Source organism: Amblyomma maculatum, chromosome 1, assembly GCF_055883805.1.
Source record: "Amblyomma maculatum isolate TAMU_Amacu chromosome 1, ASM5588380v1, whole genome shotgun sequence".
Classification (NCBI taxonomy): domain Eukaryota; kingdom Metazoa; phylum Arthropoda; class Arachnida; order Ixodida; family Ixodidae; genus Amblyomma; species Amblyomma maculatum.
In genome coordinates, this window is record NC_139344.1 from 703,331 (window position 1) to 729,084 (window position 25,754).

Genomic DNA, 25,754 nt, shown 5'->3' on the forward strand with positions numbered 1-25,754 from the left:
ATTTGAATGTGATACTCCTCGGTTTTGAGGCAAGATACAGAAAGCCTTCATTCACCCCAGCGTAAAGCAGTTGTCTAGCTCACTCAAACCTACAAAAAAAAAAAAAAAACTTGGGAAGTTCCTCTCTCGGCCGGTGCACAGCAATGCAGGACAATATTTTTTTTTTTCCTTGGCCTAATGCAAAACCAACCTTTATTAGGTTCATGTTGAAACGAACATGTGGAGTGAGGGTGCAAGATTTGAATGTGATACTCCTCGGTTTTGAGGCAAGATACAGAAAGCCTTCATTCACCCCAGCGTAAAGCAGTTGTCTAGCTCACTCAAACCTACAAAAAAAAAAAAACTTGGGAAGTTCCTCTCTCGGCCGGTCCACAGCAATGCAGGACAATATTTTTTTTTTTTCCTTGGCCTAATGCAAAACCAACCTTTATTAGGTTCAGGTTGAAACGAACATATGGAGTAAGGGTGCAAGATTTGAATGTGATACTCCTCGGTTTTGAGGCAAGATACAGAAAGCCTTCATTCACCCCAGCGTAAAGCAGTTGTCTAGCTCACTCAAACCTACAAAAAAAAAAAAAAACTTGGGAAGTTCCTCTCTCGGCCGGTGCACAGCAATGCAGGACAATATTTTTTTTTCCTTGGCCTAATGCAAAACCAACCTTTATTAGGTTCAGGTTGAAACGAACATGTGGAGTAGGGGTGCAAGATTTGAATGTGATACTCCTCGGTTTTGAGGCAAGATACAGAAAGCCTTCATTCACCCCAGCGTAAAGCAGTTGTCTAGCTCACTCAAACCTACAAAAAAAAAAAAAAACTTGGGAAGTTCCTCTCTCGGCCGGTGCACAGCAATGCAGGACAATATTTTTTTTTTTCCTTGGCCTAATGCAAAACCAACCTTTATTAGGTTCATGTTGAAACGAACATGTGGAGTGAGGGTGCAAGATTTGAATGTGATACTCCTCGGTTTTGAGGCAAGATACAGAAAGCCTTCATTCACACCAGCGTAAAGCAGTTGTCTAGCTCACTCAAACCTACAAAAAAAAAAAAACTTGGGAAGTTCCTCTCGGCCGGTGCAAAGCAATGCAGGACAATATTTTTTTTTCTTGGCCTAATGCAAAACCAACCTTTATTAGGTTCAGGTTGAAACGAACATGTGGAGTGAGGGTGCAAGATTTGAATGTGATACTCCTCGGTTTTGAGGCAAGATACAGAAAGCCTTCATTCACCCCAGCGTAAAACAGTTGTCTAGCTCACTCAAACCTACAAAAAAAAAAAAAAAACTTCAGAAGTTCCTCTCTCGGCCGGTGCACAGCAATGCAGGACAATATTTTTTTTTTCCTTGGCCTAATGCAAAACCAACCTTTATTAGGTTCAGGTTGAAACGAACATGTGGAGTGAGGGTGCAAGATTTGAATGTGATACTCCTCGGTTTTGAGGCAAGATACAGAAAGCCTTCATTCACCCCAGCGTAAAGCAGTTGTCTAGCTCACTCAAACCTACAAAAAAAAAAAAAAAAACTTGGGAAGTTCCTCTCTCGGCCGGTCCACAGCAATGCAGGACAATATTTTTTTTTTCCTTGGCCTAATGCAAAACCAACCTTTATTAGGTTCAGGTTGAAACGAACATGTGGAGTGAGGGTGCAAGATTTGAATGTGATACTCCTCGGTTTTGAGGCAAGATACAGAAAGCCTTCATTCACCCCAGCGTAAAGCATTTGTCTAGCTCACTCAAACCTACAAAAAAAAAAAAACTTGGGAAGTTCCTCTCTCGGCCGGTGCATAGCAATGCAGGACAATATTTTTTTTCCTTGGCTTAATGCAAAACCCACCTTTATTAGGTTCAGGTTGAAACGAACATGTGGAGTGAGGGTGGAAGATTTGAATGTGATACTCCTCGGTTTTGAGGCAAGATACAGAAAGCCTTCATTCACCCCAGCGTAAAGCAGTTGTCTAGCTCACTCAAACCTACAAAAAAAAAAAAAAAAAAAAACTTGGGAAGTTCCTCTCTCGGCCGGTCCACAGCAATGCAGGACAATATTTTTTTTTTCCTTGGCCTAATGCAAAACCAACCTTTATTAGGTTCAGGTTGAAACGAACATGTGGAGTAAGGGTGCAAGATTTGAATGTGATACTCCTCGGTTTTGAGGCAAGATACAGAAAGCCTTCATTCACCCCAGCGTAAAGCAGTTGTCTAGCTCACTCAAACCTTAAAAAAAAAAAAAACCTAGGAAGTTCCTCTCTCGGCCGGTGCACAGCAATGCAGGACAATAATGTTTTTCCTTGGCTTAATGCAAAACCCACCTTTATTAGGTTCAGGTTGAAACGAACATGTGGAGTTAGGGTGCAAGATTTGAATGTGATACTCCTCGGTTTTGAGGCAAGATACAGAAAGCCTTCATTCACCCCAGCGTAAAGCAGTTGTCTAGCTCACTCAAACCTAAAAAAAAAAAAAAAAACTTGGAAGTTCCTCTATCGGCCGGTGCACAGCAATGCAGGACAATATTTTTTTTTCTTGGCTTAATGCAAAACCCACCTTTATTAGGTTGAGGTTGAAACGAACATGTGGAGTTAAGGTGCAAGATTTGCATGTGATACTCCTCGGTTTTGAGGCAAGATACAGAAAGCCTTCATTCACCCCAGCTTAAAGGAGTTGTCTAGCTCACTCAAACCTAAAAAAAAAAAAAAACTTGGGAAGTTCCTCTCTCGGCCGGTGCACAGTAATGCAGGACAATATTTTTTTTCCTTGGCTTAATGCAAAACCCACCTTTAGTAGGTTCAGGTTGAAACGAACATATGGAGTTAGGGTGCAAGATTTGAATGTGATACTCCTCGGTTTTGAGGCAAGATACAGAAAGCCTTCATTCACCCCAGCGTAAAGCAGTTGTCTAGCTCACTCAAACCTAAAAAAAAAAAAAAAAAACTTGGAAGTTCCTCTCTCGACCGGTCCACAGCAATGCAGGACAATATTTTTTTTCCTTGGCTTAATGCAAAACCCACCTTTATTAGGTTCAGGTTGAAACGAACATGCGGAGTTAGGGTGCAAGATTTGAATGTGATTCTCCTCGGTTTTGAGGCAAGATACAGAAAGCCTTCATTCACCCCAGCGTAAAGCAGTTGTCTAGCTCGCTCAAACCTAAAAAAAAAAAACAAAAAAAAACTTGGGAAGTTCCTTTCTCGGCCGGTGCACAGCAATGCAGGACAATATTTTTTTTTCCTTGGCTCAATGCAAAACCCACCTTTATTAGGTTCAGGTTGAAACGAACATGTGGAGTTAAGGTGCAAGATTTGAATGTGATACTCCTCGGTTTTGAGGCAAGATACAGAAAGCCTTCATTCACCCCAGCGTAAAGCAGTTGTCTAGCTCACTCAAACCTACAAAAAAAAAAAAAACTTGGGAAGTTCCTCTCTCGGCCGGTGCACAGCAATGCAGGACAATATTTTTTTTTCCTTGGCCTAATGCAAAACCAACCTTTATTAGGTTCAGGTTGAAACGAACATGTGGAGTAAGGGTGCAAGATTTGAATGTGATACTCCTCGGTTTTGAGGCAAGATACAGAAAGCCTTCATTCACCCCAGCGTAAAGCAGTTGTCTAGCTCTCTCAAACCTAAAAAAAAAACAAAAAAAACTTGGGAAGTTCCTTTCTCGGCCGGTGCACAGCAATGCAGGACAATATTTTTTTTTTCCTTGGCTCAATGCAAAACCCGCCTTTATTAGGTTCAGGTTGAAACGAACATGTGGAGTGAGGGTGCAAGATTTCAATGTGATACTCCTCGGTTTTGAGGCAAGATACAGAAAGCCTTTAATCACCCCAGCGTAAAGCAGTTGTCTAGCTCACTCAAACCTAAAAAAAAAAAAACTTGGGAAGTTCCTCTCTCGGCCGGTGCACAGCAATGCAGGACAATATTATTTTTTTCTTGGCTTAATGCAAAACCCACCTTTATTAGGTTGAGGTTGAAACGAACATGTGGAGTTAAGGTGCAAGATTTGCATGTGATACTCCTCGGTTTTGAGGCAAGATACAGAAAGCCTTCATTCACCCCAGCGTAAAGCAGTTGTCTAGCTCACTCAAACCTACAAAAAAAAAAAAAAACTTGGGAAGTTCCTCTCTCGGCCGGTGCACAGCAATGCAGGACAATATTTTTTTTTCCTTGGCCTAATGCAAAACCAACCTTTATTAGGTTCAGGTTGAAACGAACATGTGGAGTAAGGGTGCAAGATTTGAATGTGATATTCCTCGGTTTTGAGGCAAGATACAGAAAGCCTTCATTCACCCCAGCGTAAAGCAGTCGTCTAGCTCACTCAAACCTTAAAAAAAAAAAACCTAGGAAGTTCCTCTCTCGGCCGGTGCACAGCAATGCAGGACAATAATGTTTTTCCTTGGCTTAATGCAAAACCCACCTTTATTAGGCTCAGGTTGAAACGAACATGTGGAGTTAGGGTGCAAGATTTGAATGTGATACTCCTCGGTTTTGAGGCAAGATACAGAAAGCCTTCATTCACCCCAGCGTAAAGCAGTTGTCTAGCTCACTCAAACCTAAAGAAAAAAAAAAAAAAAAAACTTGGAAGTTCCTCTATCGGCCGGTGCACAGCAATGCAGGACAATATTTTTTTTTCTTGGCTTAATGCAAAACCCACCTTTATTAGGTTGAGGTTGAAACGAACATGTGGAGTTAAGGTGCAAGATTTGCATGTGATACTCCTCGGTTTTGAGGCAAGATACAGAAAGCCTTCATTCACCCCAGCGTAAAGGAGTTGTCTAGCTCACTCAAACCTAAAAAAAAAAAAACTTGGGAAGTTCCTCTTTCGGCCGGTGCACAGTAATGCAGGACAATATTTTTTTTCCTTGGCTTAATGCAAAACCCACCTTTATTAGGTTCAGGTTGAAACGAACATGTGGAGTGAGGGTGCAAGAATTGAATGTGATACTCCTCGGTTTTGAGGGAAGATACAGAAAGCCTTCATTCCCCCCAGGGTAAAGCAGTTCTCTATCTCACTCAAACATAAAAAAAAAACTTGGGAAGTTCCTCTCTCGGCCGGTGCACAGCAATGCAGGACAATATTTTTTTTTCCTTGGCCTAATGCAAAACCAACCTTTATTAGGTTCAGGTTGAAACGAACATGTGGAGTAAGGGTGCAAGATTTGAATGTGATACTCCTCGGTTTTGAGGCAAGATACAGAAAGCCTTCATTCACCCCAGCGTAAAGCAGTTGTCTAGCTCACTCAAACCTACAAAAAAAAAAAAAAAACTTGGGAAGTTCCTCTCTCGGCCGGTCCACAGCAATGCAGGACAATATTTTTTTTTTTTCCTTGGCCTAATGCAAAACCAACCTTTATTAGGTTCAGGTTGAAACGAACATATGGAGTAAGGGTGCAAGATTTGAATGTGATACTCCTCGGTTTTGAGGCAAGATACAGAAAGCCTTCATTCACCCCAGCGTAAAGCAGTTGTCTAGCTCACTCAAACCTACAAAAAAAAAAAAAACTTGGGAAGTTCCTCTCTCGGCCGGTGCACAGCAATGCAGGACAATATTTTTTTTTCCTTGGCCTAATGCAAAACCAACCTTTATTAGGTTCAGGTTGAAACGAACATGTGGAGTAAGGGTGCAAGATTTGAATGTGATACTCCTCGGTTTTGAGGCAAGATACAGAAAGCCTTCATTCACCCCAGCGTAAAGCAGTTGTCTAGCTCACTCAAACCTACAAAAAAAAAAAAAACTTGGGAAGTTCCTCTCTCGGCCGGTGCACAGCAATGCAGGACAATATTTTTTTTTTTCCTTGGCCTAATGCAAAACCAACCTTTATTAGGTTCATGTTGAAACGAACATGTGGAGTGAGGGTGCAAGATTTGAATGTGATACTCCTCGGTTTTGAGGCAAGATACAGAAAGCCTTCATTCACACCAGCGTAAAGCAGTTGTCTAGCTCACTCAAACCTACAAAAAAAAAAAACTTGGGAAGTTCCTCTCGGCCGGTGCAAAGCAATGCAGGACAATATTTTTTTTTCTTGGCCTAATGCAAAACCAACCTTTATTAGGTTCAGGTTGAAACGAACATGTGGAGTGAGGGTGCAAGATTTGAATGTGATACTCCTCGGTTTTGAGGCAAGATACAGAAAGCCTTCATTCACCCCAGCGTAAAACAGTTGTCTAGCTCACTCAAACCTACAAAAAAAAAAAAAAAACTTCAGAAGTTCCTCTCTCGGCCGGTGGACAGCAATGCAGGACAATATTTTTTTTTTCCTTGGCCTAATGCAAAACCAACCTTTATTAGGTTCAGGTTGAAACGAACATGTGGAGTAAGGGTGCAAGATTTGAATGTGATATTCCTCGGTTTTGAGGCAAGATACAGAAAGCCTTCATTCACCCCAGCGTAAAGCAGTTGTCTAGCTCACTCAAACCTACAAAAAAAAAAAAACTTGGGAAGTTCCTCTCTCGGCCGGTCCACAGCAATGCAGGACAATATTTTTTTTTTTTCCTTGGCCTAATGCAAAACCAACCTTTATTAGGTTCAGGTTGAAACGAACATATGGAGTAAGGGTGCAAGATTTGAATGTGATACTCCTCGGTTTTGAGGCAAGATACAGAAAGCCTTCATTCACCCCAGCGTAAAGCAGTTGTCTAGCTCACTCAAACCTACAAAAAAAAAAAAAACTTGGGAAGTTCCTCTCTCGGCCGGTCCACAGCAATGCAGGACAATATTTTTTTTTTTTCCTTGGCCTAATGCAAAACCAACCTTTATTAGGTTCAGGTTGAAACGAACATATGGAGTAAGGGTGCAAGATTTGAATGTGATACTCCTCGGTTTTGAGGCAAGATACAGAAAGCCTTCATTCACCCCAGCGTAAAGCAGTTGTCTAGCTCACTCAAACCTACAAAAAAAAAAAAAACTTGGGAAGTTCCTCTCTCGGCCGGTGCACAGCAATGCAGGACAATATTTTTTTTTCCTTGGCCTAATGCAAAACCAACCTTTATTAGGTTCAGGTTGAAACGAACATGTGGAGTAGGGGTGCAAGATTTGAATGTGATACTCCTCGGTTTTGAGGCAAGATACAGAAAGCCTTCATTCACCCCAGCGTAAAGCAGTTGTCTAGCTCACTCAAACCTACAAAAAAAAAAAAAAAACTTGGGAAGTTCCTCTCTCGGCCGGTGCACAGCAATGCAGGACAATATTTTTTTTTTTCCTTGGCCTAATGCAAAACCAACCTTTATTAGGTTCATGTTGAAACGAACATGTGGAGTGAGGGTGCAAGATTTGAATGTGATACTCCTCGGTTTTGAGGCAAGATACAGAAAGCCTTCATTCACCCCAGCGTAAAGCAGTTGTCTAGCTCACTCAAACCTACAAAAAAAAAAAAAACTTGGGAAGTTCCTCTCTCGGCCGGTCCACAGCAATGCAGGACAATATTTTTTTTTTTTCCTTGGCCTAATGCAAAACCAACCTTTATTAGGTTCAGGTTGAAACGAACATATGGAGTAAGGGTGCAAGATTTGAATGTGATACTCCTCGGTTTTGAGGCAAGATACAGAAAGCCTTCATTCACCCCAGCGTAAAGCAGTTGTCTAGCTCACTCAAACCTACAAAAAAAAAAAAAACTTGGGAAGTTCCTCTCTCGGCCGGTGCACAGCAATGCAGGACAATATTTTTTTTTCCTTGGCCTAATGCAAAACCAACCTTTATTAGGTTCAGGTTGAAACGAACATGTGGAGTAGGGGTGCAAGATTTGAATGTGATACTCCTCGGTTTTGAGGCAAGATACAGAAAGCCTTCATTCACCCCAGCGTAAAGCAGTTGTCTAGCTCACTCAAACCTACAAAAAAAAAAAAAAACTTGGGAAGTTCCTCTCTCGGCCGGTGCACAGCAATGCAGGACAATATTTTTTTTTTTCCTTGGCCTAATGCAAAACCAACCTTTATTAGGTTCATGTTGAAACGAACATGTGGAGTGAGGGTGCAAGATTTGAATGTGATACTCCTCGGTTTTGAGGCAAGATACAGAAAGCCTTCATTCACACCAGCGTAAAGCAGTTGTCTAGCTCACTCAAACCTACAAAAAAAAAAAAACTTGGGAAGTTCCTCTCGGCCGGTGCAAAGCAATGCAGGACAATATTTTTTTTTCTTGGCCTAATGCAAAACCAACCTTTATTAGGTTCAGGTTGAAACGAACATGTGGAGTGAGGGTGCAAGATTTGAATGTGATACTCCTCGGTTTTGAGGCAAGATACAGAAAGCCTTCATTCACCCCAGCGTAAAACAGTTGTCTAGCTCACTCAAACCTACAAAAAAAAAAAAAAAACTTCAGAAGTTCCTCTCTCGGCCGGTGCACAGCAATGCAGGACAATATTTTTTTTTTCCTTGGCCTAATGCAAAACCAACCTTTATTAGGTTCAGGTTGAAACGAACATGTGGAGTGAGGGTGCAAGATTTGAATGTGATACTCCTCGGTTTTGAGGCAAGATACAGAAAGCCTTCATTCACCCCAGCGTAAAGCAGTTGTCTAGCTCACTCAAACCTACAAAAAAAAAAAAAAAAAACTTGGGAAGTTCCTCTCTCGGCCGGTCCACAGCAATGCAGGACAATATTTTTTTTTTCCTTGGCCTAATGCAAAACCAACCTTTATTAGGTTCAGGTTGAAACGAACATGTGGAGTGAGGGTGCAAGATTTGAATGTGATACTCCTCGGTTTTGAGGCAAGATACAGAAAGCCTTCATTCACCCCAGCGTAAAGCATTTGTCTAGCTCACTCAAACCTACAAAAAAAAAAAAAACTTGGGAAGTTCCTCTCTCGGCCGGTGCATAGCAATGCAGGACAATATTTTTTTTCCTTGGCTTAATGCAAAACCCACCTTTATTAGGTTCAGGTTGAAACGAACATGTGGAGTGAGGGTGGAAGATTTGAATGTGATACTCCTCGGTTTTGAGGCAAGATACAGAAAGCCTTCATTCACCCCAGCGTAAAGCAGTTGTCTAGCTCACTCAAACCTACAAAAAAAAAAAAAAAAAAAACTTGGGAAGTTCCTCTCTCGGCCGGTCCACAGCAATGCAGGACAATATTTTTTTTTTCCTTGGCCTAATGCAAAACCAACCTTTATTAGGTTCAGGTTGAAACGAACATGTGGAGTAAGGGTGCAAGATTTGAATGTGATACTCCTCGGTTTTGAGGCAAGATACAGAAAGCCTTCATTCACCCCAGCGTAAAGCAGTTGTCTAGCTCACTCAAACCTTAAAAAAAAAAAAAAACCTAGGAAGTTCCTCTCTCGGCCGGTGCACAGCAATGCAGGACAATAATGTTTTTCCTTGGCTTAATGCAAAACCCACCTTTATTAGGTTCAGGTTGAAACGAACATGTGGAGTTAGGGTGCAAGATTTGAATGTGATACTCCTCGGTTTTGAGGCAAGATACAGAAAGCCTTCATTCACCCCAGCGTAAAGCAGTTGTCTAGCTCACTCAAACCTAAAAAAAAAAAAAAAAACTTGGAAGTTCCTCTATCGGCCGGTGCACAGCAATGCAGGACAATATTTTTTTTTCTTGGCTTAATGCAAAACCCACCTTTATTAGGTTGAGGTTGAAACGAACATGTGGAGTTAAGGTGCAAGATTTGCATGTGATACTCCTCGGTTTTGAGGCAAGATACAGAAAGCCTTCATTCACCCCAGCTTAAAGGAGTTGTCTAGCTCACTCAAACCTAAAAAAAAAAAAAAAAACTTGGGAAGTTCCTCTCTCGGCCGGTGCACAGTAATGCAGGACAATATTTTTTTTCCTTGGCTTAATGCAAAACCCACCTTTAGTAGGTTCAGGTTGAAACGAACATATGGAGTTAGGGTGCAAGATTTGAATGTGATACTCCTCGGTTTTGAGGCAAGATACAGAAAGCCTTCATTCACCCCAGCGTAAAGCAGTTGTCTAGCTCACTCAAACCTAAAAAAAAAAAAAAAAAACTTGGAAGTTCCTCTCTCGACCGGTCCACAGCAATGCAGGACAATATTTTTTTTCCTTGGCTTAATGCAAAACCCACCTTTATTAGGTTCAGGTTGAAACGAACATGCGGAGTTAGGGTGCAAGATTTGAATGTGATTCTCCTCGGTTTTGAGGCAAGATACAGAAAGCCTTCATTCACCCCAGCGTAAAGCAGTTGTCTAGCTCGCTCAAACCTAAAAAAAAAAAACAAAAAAAAACTTGGGAAGTTCCTTTCTCGGCCGGTGCACAGCAATGCAGGACAATATTTTTTTTTCCTTGGCTCAATGCAAAACCCACCTTTATTAGGTTCAGGTTGAAACGAACATGTGGAGTTAAGGTGCAAGATTTGAATGTGATACTCCTCGGTTTTGAGGCAAGATACAGAAAGCCTTCATTCACCCCAGCGTAAAGCAGTTGTCTAGCTCACTCAAACCTACAAAAAAAAAAAAAAACTTGGGAAGTTCCTCTCTCGGCCGGTGCACAGCAATGCAGGACAATATTTTTTTTTCCTTGGCCTAATGCAAAACCAACCTTTATTAGGTTCAGGTTGAAACGAACATGTGGAGTAAGGGTGCAAGATTTGAATGTGATACTCCTCGGTTTTGAGGCAAGATACAGAAAGCCTTCATTCACCCCAGCGTAAAGCAGTTGTCTAGCTCTCTCAAACCTAAAAAAAAAACAAAAAAAACTTGGGAAGTTCCTTTCTCGGCCGGTGCACAGCAATGCAGGACAATATTTTTTTTTTCCTTGGCTCAATGCAAAACCCGCCTTTATTAGGTTCAGGTTGAAACGAACATGTGGAGTGAGGGTGCAAGATTTCAATGTGATACTCCTCGGTTTTGAGGCAAGATACAGAAAGCCTTTAATCACCCCAGCGTAAAGCAGTTGTCTAGCTCACTCAAACCTAAAAAAAAAAAAACTTGGGAAGTTCCTCTCTCGGCCGGTGCACAGCAATGCAGGACAATATTATTTTTTTCTTGGCTTAATGCAAAACCCACCTTTATTAGGTTGAGGTTGAAACGAACATGTGGAGTTAAGGTGCAAGATTTGCATGTGATACTCCTCGGTTTTGAGGCAAGATACAGAAAGCCTTCATTCACCCCAGCGTAAAGCAGTTGTCTAGCTCACTCAAACCTACAAAAAAAAAAAAAAACTTGGGAAGTTCCTCTCTCGGCCGGTGCACAGCAATGCAGGACAATATTTTTTTTTCCTTGGCCTAATGCAAAACCAACCTTTATTAGGTTCAGGTTGAAACGAACATGTGGAGTAAGGGTGCAAGATTTGAATGTGATATTCCTCGGTTTTGAGGCAAGATACAGAAAGCCTTCATTCACCCCAGCGTAAAGCAGTCGTCTAGCTCACTCAAACCTTAAAAAAAAAAAACCTAGGAAGTTCCTCTCTCGGCCGGTGCACAGCAATGCAGGACAATAATGTTTTTCCTTGGCTTAATGCAAAACCCACCTTTATTAGGCTCAGGTTGAAACGAACATGTGGAGTTAGGGTGCAAGATTTGAATGTGATACTCCTCGGTTTTGAGGCAAGATACAGAAAGCCTTCATTCACCCCAGCGTAAAGCAGTTGTCTAGCTCACTCAAACCTAAAGAAAAAAAAAAAAAAAAACTTGGAAGTTCCTCTATCGGCCGGTGCACAGCAATGCAGGACAATATTTTTTTTTCTTGGCTTAATGCAAAACCCACCTTTATTAGGTTGAGGTTGAAACGAACATGTGGAGTTAAGGTGCAAGATTTGCATGTGATACTCCTCGGTTTTGAGGCAAGATACAGAAAGCCTTCATTCACCCCAGCGTAAAGGAGTTGTCTAGCTCACTCAAACCTAAAAAAAAAAAAACTTGGGAAGTTCCTCTTTCGGCCGGTGCACAGTAATGCAGGACAATATTTTTTTTCCTTGGCTTAATGCAAAACCCACCTTTATTAGGTTCAGGTTGAAACGAACATGTGGAGTGAGGGTGCAAGAATTGAATGTGATACTCCTCGGTTTTGAGGGAAGATACAGAAAGCCTTCATTCCCCCCAGGGTAAAGCAGTTCTCTATCTCACTCAAACATAAAAAAAAAACTTGGGAAGTTCCTCTCTCGGCCGGTGCACAGCAATGCAGGACAATATTTTTTTTTCCTTGGCCTAATGCAAAACCAACCTTTATTAGGTTCAGGTTGAAACGAACATGTGGAGTAAGGGTGCAAGATTTGAATGTGATACTCCTCGGTTTTGAGGCAAGATACAGAAAGCCTTCATTCACCCCAGCGTAAAGCAGTTGTCTAGCTCACTCAAACCTACAAAAAAAAAAAAAAAACTTGGGAAGTTCCTCTCTCGGCCGGTCCACAGCAATGCAGGACAATATTTTTTTTTTTTCCTTGGCCTAATGCAAAACCAACCTTTATTAGGTTCAGGTTGAAACGAACATATGGAGTAAGGGTGCAAGATTTGAATGTGATACTCCTCGGTTTTGAGGCAAGATACAGAAAGCCTTCATTCACCCCAGCGTAAAGCAGTTGTCTAGCTCACTCAAACCTACAAAAAAAAAAAAAACTTGGGAAGTTCCTCTCTCGGCCGGTGCACAGCAATGCAGGACAATATTTTTTTTTTTCCTTGGCCTAATGCAAAACCAACCTTTATTAGGTTCATGTTGAAACGAACATGTGGAGTGAGGGTGCAAGATTTGAATGTGATACTCCTCGGTTTTGAGGCAAGATACAGAAAGCCTTCATTCACACCAGCGTAAAGCAGTTGTCTAGCTCACTCAAACCTACAAAAAAAAAAAACTTGGGAAGTTCCTCTCGGCCGGTGCAAAGCAATGCAGGACAATATTTTTTTTTCTTGGCCTAATGCAAAACCAACCTTTATTAGGTTCAGGTTGAAACGAACATGTGGAGTGAGGGTGCAAGATTTGAATGTGATACTCCTCGGTTTTGAGGCAAGATACAGAAAGCCTTCATTCACCCCAGCGTAAAACAGTTGTCTAGCTCACTCAAACCTACAAAAAAAAAAAAAAAAACTTCAGAAGTTCCTCTCTCGGCCGGTGGACAGCAATGCAGGACAATATTTTTTTTTTCCTTGGCCTAATGCAAAACCAACCTTTATTAGGTTCAGGTTGAAACGAACATGTGGAGTGAGGGTGCAAGATTTGAATGTGATACTCCTCGGTTTTGAGGCAAGATACAGAAAGCCTTCATTCACCCCAGCGTAAAGCAGTTGTCTAGCTCACTCAAACCTACAAAAAAAAAAAAAAAAAACTTGGGAAGTTCCTCTCTCGGCCGGTCCACAGCAATGCAGGACAATATTTTTTTTTTCCTTGGCCTAATGCAAAACCAACCTTTATTAGGTTCAGGTTGAAACGAACATATGGAGTAAGGGTGCAAGATTTGAATGTGATACTCCTCGGTTTTGAGGCAAGATACAGAAAGCCTTCATTCACCCCAGCGTAAAGCAGTTGTCTAGCTCACTCAAACCTACAAAAAAAAAAAAAAACTTGGGAAGTTCCTCTCTCGGCCGGTGCACAGCAATGCAGGACAATATTTTTTTTTCCTTGGCCTAATGCAAAACCAACCTTTATTAGGTTCAGGTTGAAACGAACATGTGGAGTAAGGGTGCAAGATTTGAATGTGATACTCCTCGGTTTTGAGGCAAGATACAGAAAGCCTTCATTCACCCCAGCGTAAAGCAGTTGTCTAGCTCTCTCAAACCTAAAAAAAAAAACAAAAAAAACTTGGGAAGTTCCTTTCTCGGCCGGTGCACAGCAATGCAGGACAATATTTTTTTTTTCCTTGGCTCAATGCAAAACCCGCCTTTATTAGGTCCAGGTTGAAACGAACATATGGAGTAAGGGTGCAAGATTTGAATGTGATACTCCTCGGTTTTGAGGCAAGATACAGAAAGCCTTCATTCACCCCAGCGTAAAGCAGTTGTCTAGCTCACTCAAACCTACAAAAAAAAAAAAAACTTGGGAAGTTCCTCTCTCGGCCGGTGCACAGCAATGCAGGACAATATTTTTTTTTCCTTGGCCTAATGCAAAACCAACCTTTATTAGGTTCAGGTTGAAACGAACATGTGGAGTAAGGGTGCAAGATTTGAATGTGATACTCCTCGGTTTTGAGGCAAGATACAGAAAGCCTTCATTCACCCCAGCGTAAAGCAGTTGTCTAGCTCACTCAAACCTACAAAAAAAAAAAAAACTTGGGAAGTTCCTCTCTCGGCCGGTGCACAGCAATGCAGGACAATATTTTTTTTTTTCCTTGGCCTAATGCAAAACCAACCTTTATTAGGTTCATGTTGAAACGAACATGTGGAGTGAGGGTGCAAGATTTGAATGTGATACTCCTCGGTTTTGAGGCAAGATACAGAAAGCCTTCATTCACACCAGCGTAAAGCAGTTGTCTAGCTCACTCAAACCTACAAAAAAAAAAAACTTGGGAAGTTCCTCTCGGCCGGTGCAAAGCAATGCAGGACAATATATTTTTTCTTGGCCTAATGCAAAACCAACCTTTATTAGGTTCAGGTTGAAACGAACATGTGGAGTGAGGGTGCAAGATTTGAATGTGATACTCCTCGGTTTTGAGGCAAGATACAGAAAGCCTTCATTCACCCCAGCGTAAAACAGTTGTCTAGCTCACTCAAACCTACAAAAAAAAAAAAAAAACTTCAGAAGTTCCTCTCTCGGCCGGTGCACAGCAATGCAGGACAATATTTTTTTTTTCCTTGGCCTAATGCAAAACCAACCTTTATTAGGTTCAGGTTGAAACGAACATGTGGAGTGAGGGTGCAAGATTTGAATGTGATACTCCTCGGTTTTGAGGCAAGATACAGAAAGCCTTCATTCACCCCAGCGTAAAGCAGTTGTCTAGCTCACTCAAACCTACAAAAAAAAAAAAAAAAACTTGGGAAGTTCCTCTCTCGGCCGGTCCACAGCAATGCAGGACAATATTTTTTTTTTCCTTGGCCTAATGCAAAACCAACCTTTATTAGGTTCAGGTTGAAACGAACATATGGAGTAAGGGTGCAAGATTTGAATGTGATACTCCTCGGTTTTGAGGCAAGATACAGAAAGCCTTCATTCACCCCAGCGTAAAGCAGTTGTCTAGCTCACTCAAACCTACAAAAAAAAAAAAAAAAACTTGGGAAGTTCCTCTCTCGGCCGGTGCACAGCAATGCAGGACAATATTTTTTTTCCTTGGCCTAATGCAAAACCAACCTTTATTAGGTTCAGGTTGAAACGAACATGTGGAGTGAGGGTGCAAGATTTGAATGTGATACTCCTCGGTTTTGAGGCAAGATACAGAAAGCCTTCATTCACCCCAGCGTAAAGCAGTTGTCTAGCTCACTCAAACCTACAAAAAAAAAAAAAAAAAAACTTGGGAAGTTCCTCTCTCGGCCGGTGCACAGCAATGCAGGACAATATTTTTTTTCCTTGGCCTAATGCAAAACCAACCTTTATTAGGTTCAGGTTGAAACGAACTTGTGGAGTAAGGGTGCAAGATTTGAATGTGATACTCCTCGGTTTTGAGGCAAGATACAGAAAGCCTTCATTCACCCCAGCGTAAATCAGTTGTCTAGCTCACTCAAACCTACAAAAAAAAAAAAAAAACTTGGGAAGTTCCTCTCTCGGCCGGTGCACAGCAATGCAGGACAATATTTTTTTTTCCTTGGCCTAATGCAAAACCAACCTTTATTAGGTTCAGGTTGAAACGAACATGTGGAGTGAGGGTGCAAGATTTGAACGTGATACTCCTCGGTTTTGAGGCAAGATACAGAAAGCCTTCATTCACCCCAGCGTAAAGCAGTTGTCTAGCTCACTCAAACCTACAAAAAAAAAAAAAAAAAAACTTGAGAAGTTCCTCTCTCGGCCGGTGCACAGCAATGCAGGACAATATTTTTTTTTTCCTTGGCCTAATGCAAAACCAACCTTTATTAGGTTCAGGTTGAAACGAACATGTGGAGTGAGGGTGCAAGATTTGAATGTGATACTCCTCGGTTTTGAGGCAAGATACAGAAAGCCTTCATTCACCCCAGCGTAAAGCAGTTGTCTAGCTCACTCAAACCTACAAAAAAAAAAAAACTTGGGAAGTTCCTCTCGGCCGGTGCAAAGCAATGCAGGACAATATTTTTTTTTCTTGGCCTAATGCAAAACCAACCTTTATTAGGTTCAGGTTGAAACGAACATGTGGAGTGAGGGTGCAAGATTTGAATGTGATACTCCTCGGTTTTGAGGCAAGATACAGAAAGCCTTCATTCACCCCAGCGTAAAACAGTTGTCTAGCTCACTCAAACCTACAAAAAAAAAAAAAAAACTTCAGAAGTTCCTCTCTCGGCCGGTGCACAGCAATGCAGGACAATATATTTTTTTTTCCTTGGCCTAATGCAAAACCAACCTTTATTAGGTTCAGGTTGAAACGAACATGTGGAGTGAGGGTGCAAGATTTGAATGTGATACTCCTCGGTTTTGAGGCAAGATACAGAAAGCCTTCATTCACCCCAGCGTAAAGCAGTTGTCTAGCTCACTCAAACCTACAAAAAAAAAAAAAAAAAAACTTGGGAAGTTCCTCTCTCGGCCGGTCCACAGCAATGCAGGACAATATTTTTTTTTTCCTTGGCCTAATGCAAAACCAACCTTTATTAGGTTCAGGTTGAAACGAACATGTGGAGTAAGGGTGCAAGATTTGAATGTGATACTCCTCGGTTTTGAGGCAAGATACAGAAAGCCTTCATTCACCCCAGCGTAAAGCAGTCGTCTAGCTCACTCAAACCTTAAAAAAAAAAAAACTAGGAAGTTCCTCTCTCGGCCGGTGCACAGCAATGCAGGACAATAATGTTTTTCCTTGGCTTAATGCAAAACCCACCTTTATTAGGCTCAGGTTGAAACGAACATGTGGAGTTAGGGTTCAAGATTTGAATGTGATACTCCTCGGTTTTGAGGCAAGATACAGAAAGCCTTCATTCACCCCAGCGTAAAGCAGTTGTCTAGCTCACTCAAACCTAAAAAAAAAAAAAAAAAAACTTGGAAGTTCCTCTATCGGCCGGTGCACAGCAATGCAGGACAATATTTTTTTTTTCTTGGCTTAATGCAAAACCCACCTTTATTAGGTTGAGGTTGAAACGAACATGTGGAGTTAAGGTGCAAGATTTGCATGTGATACTCCTCGGTTTTGAGGCAAGATACAGAAAGCCTTCATTCACCCCAGCGTAAAGGAGTTGTCTAGCTCACTCAAACCTAAAAAAAAAAAAAAACTTGGGAAGTTCCTCTTTCGGCCGGTGCACAGTAATGCAGGACAATATTTTTTTTCCTTGGCTTAATGCAAAACCCACCTTTATTAGGTTCAGGTTGAAACGAACATGTGGAGTGAGGGTGCAAGATTTGAATGTGATACTCCTCGGTTTTGAGGGAAGATACAGAAAGCCTTCATTCCCCCCAGGGTAAAGCAGTTCTCTATCTCACTCAAACATAAAAAAAAAACTTGGGAAGTTCCTCTCTCGGCCGGTGCACAGCAATGCAGGACAATATTTTTTTTTTCCTTGGCCTAATGCAAAACCAACCTTTATTAGGTTCAGGTTGAAACGAACATGTGGAGTAAGGGTGCAAGATTTGAATGTGATACTCCTCGGTTTTGAGGCAAGATACAGAAAGCCTTCATTCACCCCAGCGTAAAGCAGTTGTCTAGCTCACTCAAACCTACAAAAAAAAAAAAAAACTTGGGAAGTTCCTCTCTCGGCCGGTCCACAGCAATGCAGGACAATATTTTTTTTTTTCCTTGGCCTAATGCAAAACCAACCTTTATTAGGTTCAGGTTGAAACGAACATATGGAGTAAGGGTGCAAGATTTGAATGTGATACTCCTCGGTTTTGAGGCAAGATACAGAAAGCCTTCATTCACCCCAGCGTAAAGCAGTTGTCTAGCTCACTCAAACCTACAAAAAAAAAAAAAAACTTGGGAAGTTCCTCTCTCGGCCGGTGCACAGCAATGCAGGACAATATTTTTTTTCCTTGGCCTAATGCAAAACCAACCTTTATTAGGTTCAGGTTGAAACGAACATGTGGAGTAAGGGTGCAAGATTTGAATGTGATACTCCTCGGTTTTGAGGCAAGATACAGAAAGCCTTCATTCGCCCCAGCGTAAAGCAGTTGTCTAGCTCACTCAAACCTACAAAAAAAAAAAAAAAAACTTGGGAAGTTCCTCTCTCGGCCGGTGCACAGCAATGCAGGACAATATTTTTTTTTTTCCTTGGCCTAATGCAAAACCAACCTTTATTAGGTTCATGTTGAAACGAACATGTGGAGTGAGGGTGCAAGATTTGAATGTGATACTCCTCGGTTTTGAGGCAAGATACAGAAAGCCTTCATTCACACCAGCGTAAAGCAGTTGTCTAGCTCACTCAAACCTACAAAAAAAAAAAAAACTTGGGAAGTTCCTCTCGGCCGGTGCAAAGCAATGCAGGACAATATTTTTTTTTCTTGGCCTAATGCAAAACCAACCTTTATTAGGTTCAGGTTGAAACGAACATGTGGAGTGAGGGTGCAAGATTTGAATGTGATACTCCTCGGTTTTGAGGCATGATACAGAAAGCCTTCATTCACCCCAGCGTAAAACAGTTGTCTAGCTCACTCAAACCTACAAAAAAAAAAAAAAACTTCAGAAGTTCCTCTCTCGGCCGGTGCACAGCAATGCAGGACAATATTTTTTTTTTCCTTGGCCTAATGCAAAACCAACCTTTATTAGGTTCAGGTTGAAACGAACATGTGGAGTGAGGGTGCAAGATTTGAATGTGATACTCCTCGGTTTTGAGGCAAGATACAGAAAGCCTTCATTCACCCCAGCGTAAAGCAGTTGTCTAGCTCACTCAAACCTACAAAAAAAAAAAAAACTTGGGAAGTTCCTCTCTCGGCCGGTCCACAGCAATGCAGGACAATATTTTTTTTTTCCTTGGCCTAATGCAAAACCAACCTTTATTAGGTTCAGGTTGAAACGAACATATGGAGTAAGGGTGCAAGATTTGAATGGGATACTCCTCGGTTTTGAGGCAAGATACAGAAAGCCTTCATTCACCCCAGCGTAAAGCAGTTGTCTAGCTCACTCAAACCTACAAAAAAAAAAAAAAAAAACTTGGGAAGTTCCTCTCTCGGCCGGTGCACAGCAATGCAGGACAATATTTTTTTTCCTTGGCCTAATGCAAAACCAACCTTTATTAGGTTCAGGTTGAAACGAACTTGTGGAGTAAGGGTGCAAGATTTGAATGTGATACTCCTCGGTTTTGAGGCAAGATACAGAAAGCCTTCATTCACCCCAGCGTAAAGCAGTTGTCTAGCTCACTCAAACCTACAAAAAAAAAAAAAAAACTTGGGAAGTTCCTCTCTCGGCCGGTGCACAGCAATGCAGGACAATATTTTTTTTTTCCTTGGCCTAATGCAAAACCAACCTTTATTAGGTTCAGGTTGAAACGAACATGTGGAGTGAGGGTGCAAGATTTGAACGTGATACTCCTCGGTTTTGAGGCAAGATACAGAAAGCCTTCATTCACCCCAGCGTAAAGCAGTTGTCTAGCTCACTCAAACCTACAAAAAAAAAAAAAAAAACTTGAGAAGTTCCTCTCTCGGCCGGTGCACAGCAATGCAGGACAATATTTTTTTTTTCCTTGGCCTAATGCAAAACCAACCTTTATTAGGTTCAGGTTGAAACGAACATGTGGAGCGAGGGTGCAAGATTTGAATGTGATACTCCTCGGTTTTGAGGCAAGATACAGAAAGCCTTCATTCACCCCAGCGTAAAGCAGTTGTCTAGCTCACTCAAACCTACAAAAAAAAAAAAACTTGGGAAGTTCCTCTCGGCCGGTGCAAAGCAATGCAGGACAATATTTTTTTTTCTTGGCCTAATGCAAAACCAACCTTTATTAGGTTCAGGTTGAAACGAACATGTGGAGTGAGGGTGCAAGATTTGAATGTGATACTCCTCGGTTTTGAGGCAAGATACAGAAAGCCTTCATTCACCCCAGCGTAAAACTGTTGTCTAGCTCACTCAAACCTACAAAAAAAAAAAAAAACTTGGGAAGTTCCTCTCTCGGCCGGTCCACAGCAATGCAGGACAATATTTTTTTTTTCCTTGGCCTAATGCAAAACCAACCTTTATTAGGTTCAGGTTGAAACGAACATGTGGAGTGAGGGTGCAAGATTTGAATGTGATACTCCTCGGTTTTGAGGCAAGATACAGAAAGCCTTCATTCACCCCAGCGTAAAGCAGTTGTCTAGCTCACTCAAACCTACAAAAAAAAAAAAACTTGGGAAGTTCCTCTCTCGGCCGGTCCACAGCAATGCAGGACAATATTTTTTTTTTCCTTGGCCTAATGCAAAACCAACCTTTATTAGGTTCAGGTTGAAACGAACATATGGAGTAAGGGTGCAAGATTTGAATGTGATACTCCTCGGTTTTGAGGCAAGATACAGAAAGCCTTCATTCACCCCAGCGTAAAGCAGTTGTCTAGCTCACTCAAACCTACAAAAAAAAAAAAAAAAACTTGGGAAGTTCCTCTCTCGGCCGGTGCACAGCAATGCAGGACAATATTTTTTTTCCTTGGCCTAATGCAAAACCAACCTTTATTAGGTTCAGGTTGAAACGAACTTGTGGAGTAAGGGTGCAAGATTTGAATGTGATACTCCTCGGTTTTGAGGCAAGATACAGAAAGCCTTCATTCACCCCAGCGTAAAGCAGTTGTCTAGCTCACTCAAACCTACAAAAAAAAAAAAAAACTTGGGAAGTTTCTCTCTCGGCCGGTGCACAGCAATGCAGGACAATATTTTTTTTTTCCTTGGCCTAATGCAAAACCAACCTTTATTAGGTTCAGGTTGAAACGAACTTGTGGAGTAAGGGTGCAAGATTTGAATGTGATACTCCTCGGTTTTGAGGCAAGATACAGAAAGCCTTCATTCACCCCAGCGTAAAGCAGTTGTCTAGCTCACTCAAACCTACAAAAAAAAAAAAAAAAAAAAAACTTGGGAAGTTCCTCTCTCGGCCGGTGCACAGCAATGCAGGACAATATTTTTTTTCCTTGGCCTAATGCAAAACCAACCTTTATTAGGTTCAGGTTGAAACGAACTTGTGGAGTAAGGGTGCAAGATTTGAATGTGATACTCCTCGGTTTTGAGGCAAGATACAGAAAGCCTTCATTCACCCCAGCGTAAAGCAGTTGTCTAGCTCACTCAAACCTACAAAAAAAAAAAAAAACTTGGGAAGTTCCTCTCTCGGCCGGTGCACAGCAATGCAGGACAATATTTTTTTTCCTTGGCCTAATGCAAAACCAACCTTTATTAGGTTCAGGTTGAAACGAACTTGTGGAGTAAGGGTGCAAGATTTGAATGTGATACTCCTCGGTTTTGAGGCAAGATACAGAAAGCCTTCATTCACCCCAGCGTGAAGCAGTTGTCTAGCTCACTCAAACCTACAAAAAAAAAAAAAAAAACTTGGGAAGTTCCTCTCTCGGCCGGTGCACAGCAATGCAGGACAATATTTTTTTTCCTTGGCCTAATGCAAAACCAACCTTTATTAGGTTCAGGTTGAAACGAACTTGTGGAGTAAGGGTGCAAGATTTGAATGTGATACTCCTCGGTTTTGAGGCAAGATACAGAAAGCCTTCATTCACCCCAGCGTAAAGCAGTTGTCTAGCTCACTCAAACCTACAAAAAAAAAAAAAAAAACTTGGGAAGTTCCTCTCTCGGCCGGTGCACAGCAATGCAGGACAATATTTTTTTTTCCTTGGCCTAATGCAAAACCAACCTTTATTAGGTTCAGGTTGAAACGAACTTGTGGAGTAAGGGTGCAAGATTTGAATGTGATACTCCTCGGTTTTGAGGCAAGATACAGAAAGCCTTCATTCACCCCAGCGTAAAGCAGTTGTCTAGCTCACTCAAACCTACAAAAAAAAAAAAAAAAACTTGAGAAGTTCCTCTCTCGGCCGGTGCACAGCAATGCAGGACAATATTTTTTTTTTCCTTGGCCTAATGCAAAACCAACCTTTATTAGGTTCAGGTTGAAACGAACATGTGGAGTGAGGGTGCAAGATTTGAATGTGATACTCCTCGGTTTTGAGGCAAGATACAGAAAGCCTTCATTCACCCCAGCGTAAAGCAGTTGTCTAGCTCACTCAAACCTACAAAAAAAAAAAAAAAAAAACTTGAGAAGTTCCTCTCTCGGCCGGTGCACAGCAATGCAGGACAATATTTTTTTTTTCCTTGGCCTAATGCAAAACCAACCTTTATTAGGTTCAGGTTGAAACGAACATGTGGAGTGAGGGTGCAAGATTTGAATGTGATACTCCTCGGTTTTGAGGCAAGATACAGAAAGCCTTCATTCACCCCAGCGTAAAGCAGTTGTCTAGCTCACTCAAACCTACAAAAAAAAAAACTTGGGAAGTTCCTCTCTCGGCCGGTGCACAGCAATGCAGGACAATATTTTTTTTTTCCTTGGCCTAATGCAAAACCAACCTTTATTAGGTTCAGGTTGAAAAGAACATGTGGAGTAAGGGTGCAAGATTTGAATGTGATACTCCTCGGTTTTGAGGCAAGATACAGAAAGCCTTCATTCACCCCAGCGTAAAGCAGTTGTCTAGCTCAGTCAAACCTACAAAAAAAAAAACTTGGGAAGTTCCTCTCTCGGCCGGTCCACAGCAATGCAGGACAATATTTTTTTTTTCCTTGGCCTAATGCAAAACCAACCGTTATTAGGTTCAGGTTGAAACGAACATATGGAGTAAGGGTGCAAGATTTGAATGTGATACTCCTCGGTTTTGAGGCAAGATACAGAAAGCCTTCATTCACCCCAGCGTAAAGCAGTTGTCTAGCTCACTCAAACCTACAAAAAAAAAAAAAAAAAAACTTGGGAAGTTCCTCTCGGCCGGTGCAAAGCAATGCAGGACAATATTTTTTTTTTCTTGGCCTAATGCAAAACCAACCTTTATTAGGTTCAGGTTGAAACGAACATGTGGAGTGAGGGTGCAAGATTTGAATGTGATACTCCTCGGTTTTGAGGCAACATACAGAAAGCCTTCATTCACCCCTGCGTAAAGCAGTTGTCTAGCTCACTCAAACCTACAAAAAAAAAAAAAAATTGGGAGGTTCCTCTCTCGGCCGGTGCACAGCAATGCAGGACAATATTTTTTTTTTTCCTTGGCCTAATGCAAAACCAACCTTTATTAGGTTCAGGTTGAAACGAACATGTGGAGTGAGGGTGCAAGATTTGAATGTGATACTCCTCGGTTTTGAGGCAAGATACAGAAAGCCTTCATTCACCACAGCTTAAAGGAGTTGTCTAGCTCACTCAAACCTAAAAAAAAAAAAAAAACTTGGGAAGTTCCTCTCTCGGCCGGTGCACAGTAATGCAGGACAATATTTTTTTTCCTTGGCTTAATGCAAAACCCACCTTTAGTAGGTTCAGGTTGAAACGAACATATGGAGTTAGGGTGCAAGATTTGAATGTGATACTCCTCGGTTTTGAGGCAAGATACAGAAAGCCTTCATTCACCCCAGCGTAAAGCAGTTGTCTAGCTCACTCAAACCTAAAAAAAAAAAAAAAAAAAAACTTGGAAGTTCCTCTCTCGACCGGTCCACAGCAATGCAGGACAATATTTTTTTTCCTTGGCTTAATGCAAAACCCACCTTTATTAGGTTCAGGTTGAAACGAACATGTGGAGTTAGGGTGCAAGATTTGAATGTGATTCTCCTCGGTTTTGAGGCAAGATACAGAAAGCCTTCATTCACCCCAGCGTAAAGCAGTTGTCTAGCTCACTCAAACCTACAAAAAAAAAAAAAAATCTTGGGAAGTTCCTCTCTCGGCCGGTGCACAGCAATGCAGGACAATATTTTTTTTTTCCTTGGCCTAATGCAAAACCAACCTTTATTAGGTTCAGGTTGAAACGAACATGTGGAGTGAGGGTGCAAGATTTGAATGTGATACTCCTCGGTTTTGAGGCAAGATACAGAAAGCCTTCATTCACCCCAGCGTAAAGCAGTTGTCTAGCTCACTCAAACCTACAAAAAAAAAAAAATCTTGGGAATTTCCTCTCTCCGCCGGTGCACAGCAATGCAGGACAATATTATTTTTTTCCTTGGCTTAATGCAAAACCCACCTTTATTATGTTCAGGTTGAAACGAACATATGGAGTAAGGGTGCAAGATTTGAATGTGATACTCCTGGGTTTTGAGGCAAGATACAGAAAGCCTTAATCACCCCTGCGTAAAGCAGTTGTCTAGCTCACTCAAACCTAAATAAAAAAAAATACTTGGGAAGTTCCTCTCTCGGCTGGTGCACAGCAATGCAGGATATTTTTTTTCCTTGGCTTAATGCAAAACCCACCTTTATTAGGTTCAGTTTGAAACGAACATGTGGAGTTAGGGTGCAAGATTTGAATGTGATACTCCTCGGTTTTGAGGGAAGATACAGAAAGCCTTCATTCCCCCCAGGGTAAAGCAGTTCTCTAGCTCACTCAAACATAAAAAAAAAACTTGGGAAGTTCCTATCTCGGCCGGTGCACAGCAATGCAGGACAATATTTTTTTTCCTTGGCTTAATGCAAAACCAACCTTTATTAGGTTCAGGTTGAAACGAACATGTGGAGTGAGGGTGCAAGATTTGAATGTGATACTCCTCGGTTTTGAGGCAAGATACAGAAAGCCTTCATTCACCCCAGCGTAAAGCAGTTGTCTAGCTCACTCAAACCTACAAAAAAAAAAAAAAAAAACTTGGGAAGTTCCTCTCTCGGCCGGTCCACAGCAATGCAGGACAATATTTTTTTTTTCCTTGGCCTAATGCAAAACCAACCTTTATTAGGTTCAGGTTGAAACGAACATATGGAGTAAGGGTGCAAGATTTGAATGTGATACTCCTCGGTTTTGAGGCAAGATACAGAAAGCCTTCATTCACCCCAGCGTAAAGCAGTTGTCTAGCTCACTCAAACCTACAAAAAAAAAAAAAAAAAAACTTGGGAAGTTCCTCTCTCGGCCGGTGCACAGCAATGCAGGACAATATTTTTTTTCCTTGGCCTAATGCAAAACCAACCTTTATTAGGTTCAGGTTGAAACGAACTTGTGGAGTAAGGGTGCAAGATTTGAATGTGATACTCCTCGGTTTTGAGGCAAGATACAGAAAGCCTTCATTCACCCCAGCGTAAAGCAGTTGTCTAGCTCACTCAAACCTACAAAAAAAAAAAAAAACTTGGGAAGTTTCTCTCTCGGCCGGTGCACAGCAATGCAGGACAATATTTTTTTTTTCCTTGGCCTAATGCAAAACCAACCTTTATTAGGTTCAGGTTGAAACGAACTTGTGGAGTAAGGGTGCAAGATTTGAATGTGATACTCCTCGGTTTTGAGGCAAGATACAGAAAGCCTTCATTCACCCCAGCGTAAAGCAGTTGTCTAGCTCACTCAAACCTACAAAAAAAAAAAAAAAACTTGGGAAGTTCCTCTCTCGGCCGGTGCACAGCAATGCAGGACAATATTTTTTTTCCTTGGCCTAATGCAAAACCAACCTTTATTAGGTTCAGGTTGAAACGAACTTGTGGAGTAAGGGTGCAAGATTTGAATGTGATACTCCTCGGTTTTGAGGCAAGATACAGAAAGCCTTCATTCACCCCAGCGTAAAGCAGTTGTCTAGCTCACTCAAACCTACAAAAAAAAAAAAAAAAAAAACTTGGGAAGTTCCTCTCTCGGCCGGTGCACAGCAATGCAGGACAATATTTTTTTTCCTTGGCCTAATGCAAAACCAACCTTTATTAGGTTCAGGTTGAAACGAACTTGTGGAGTAAGGGTGCAAGAT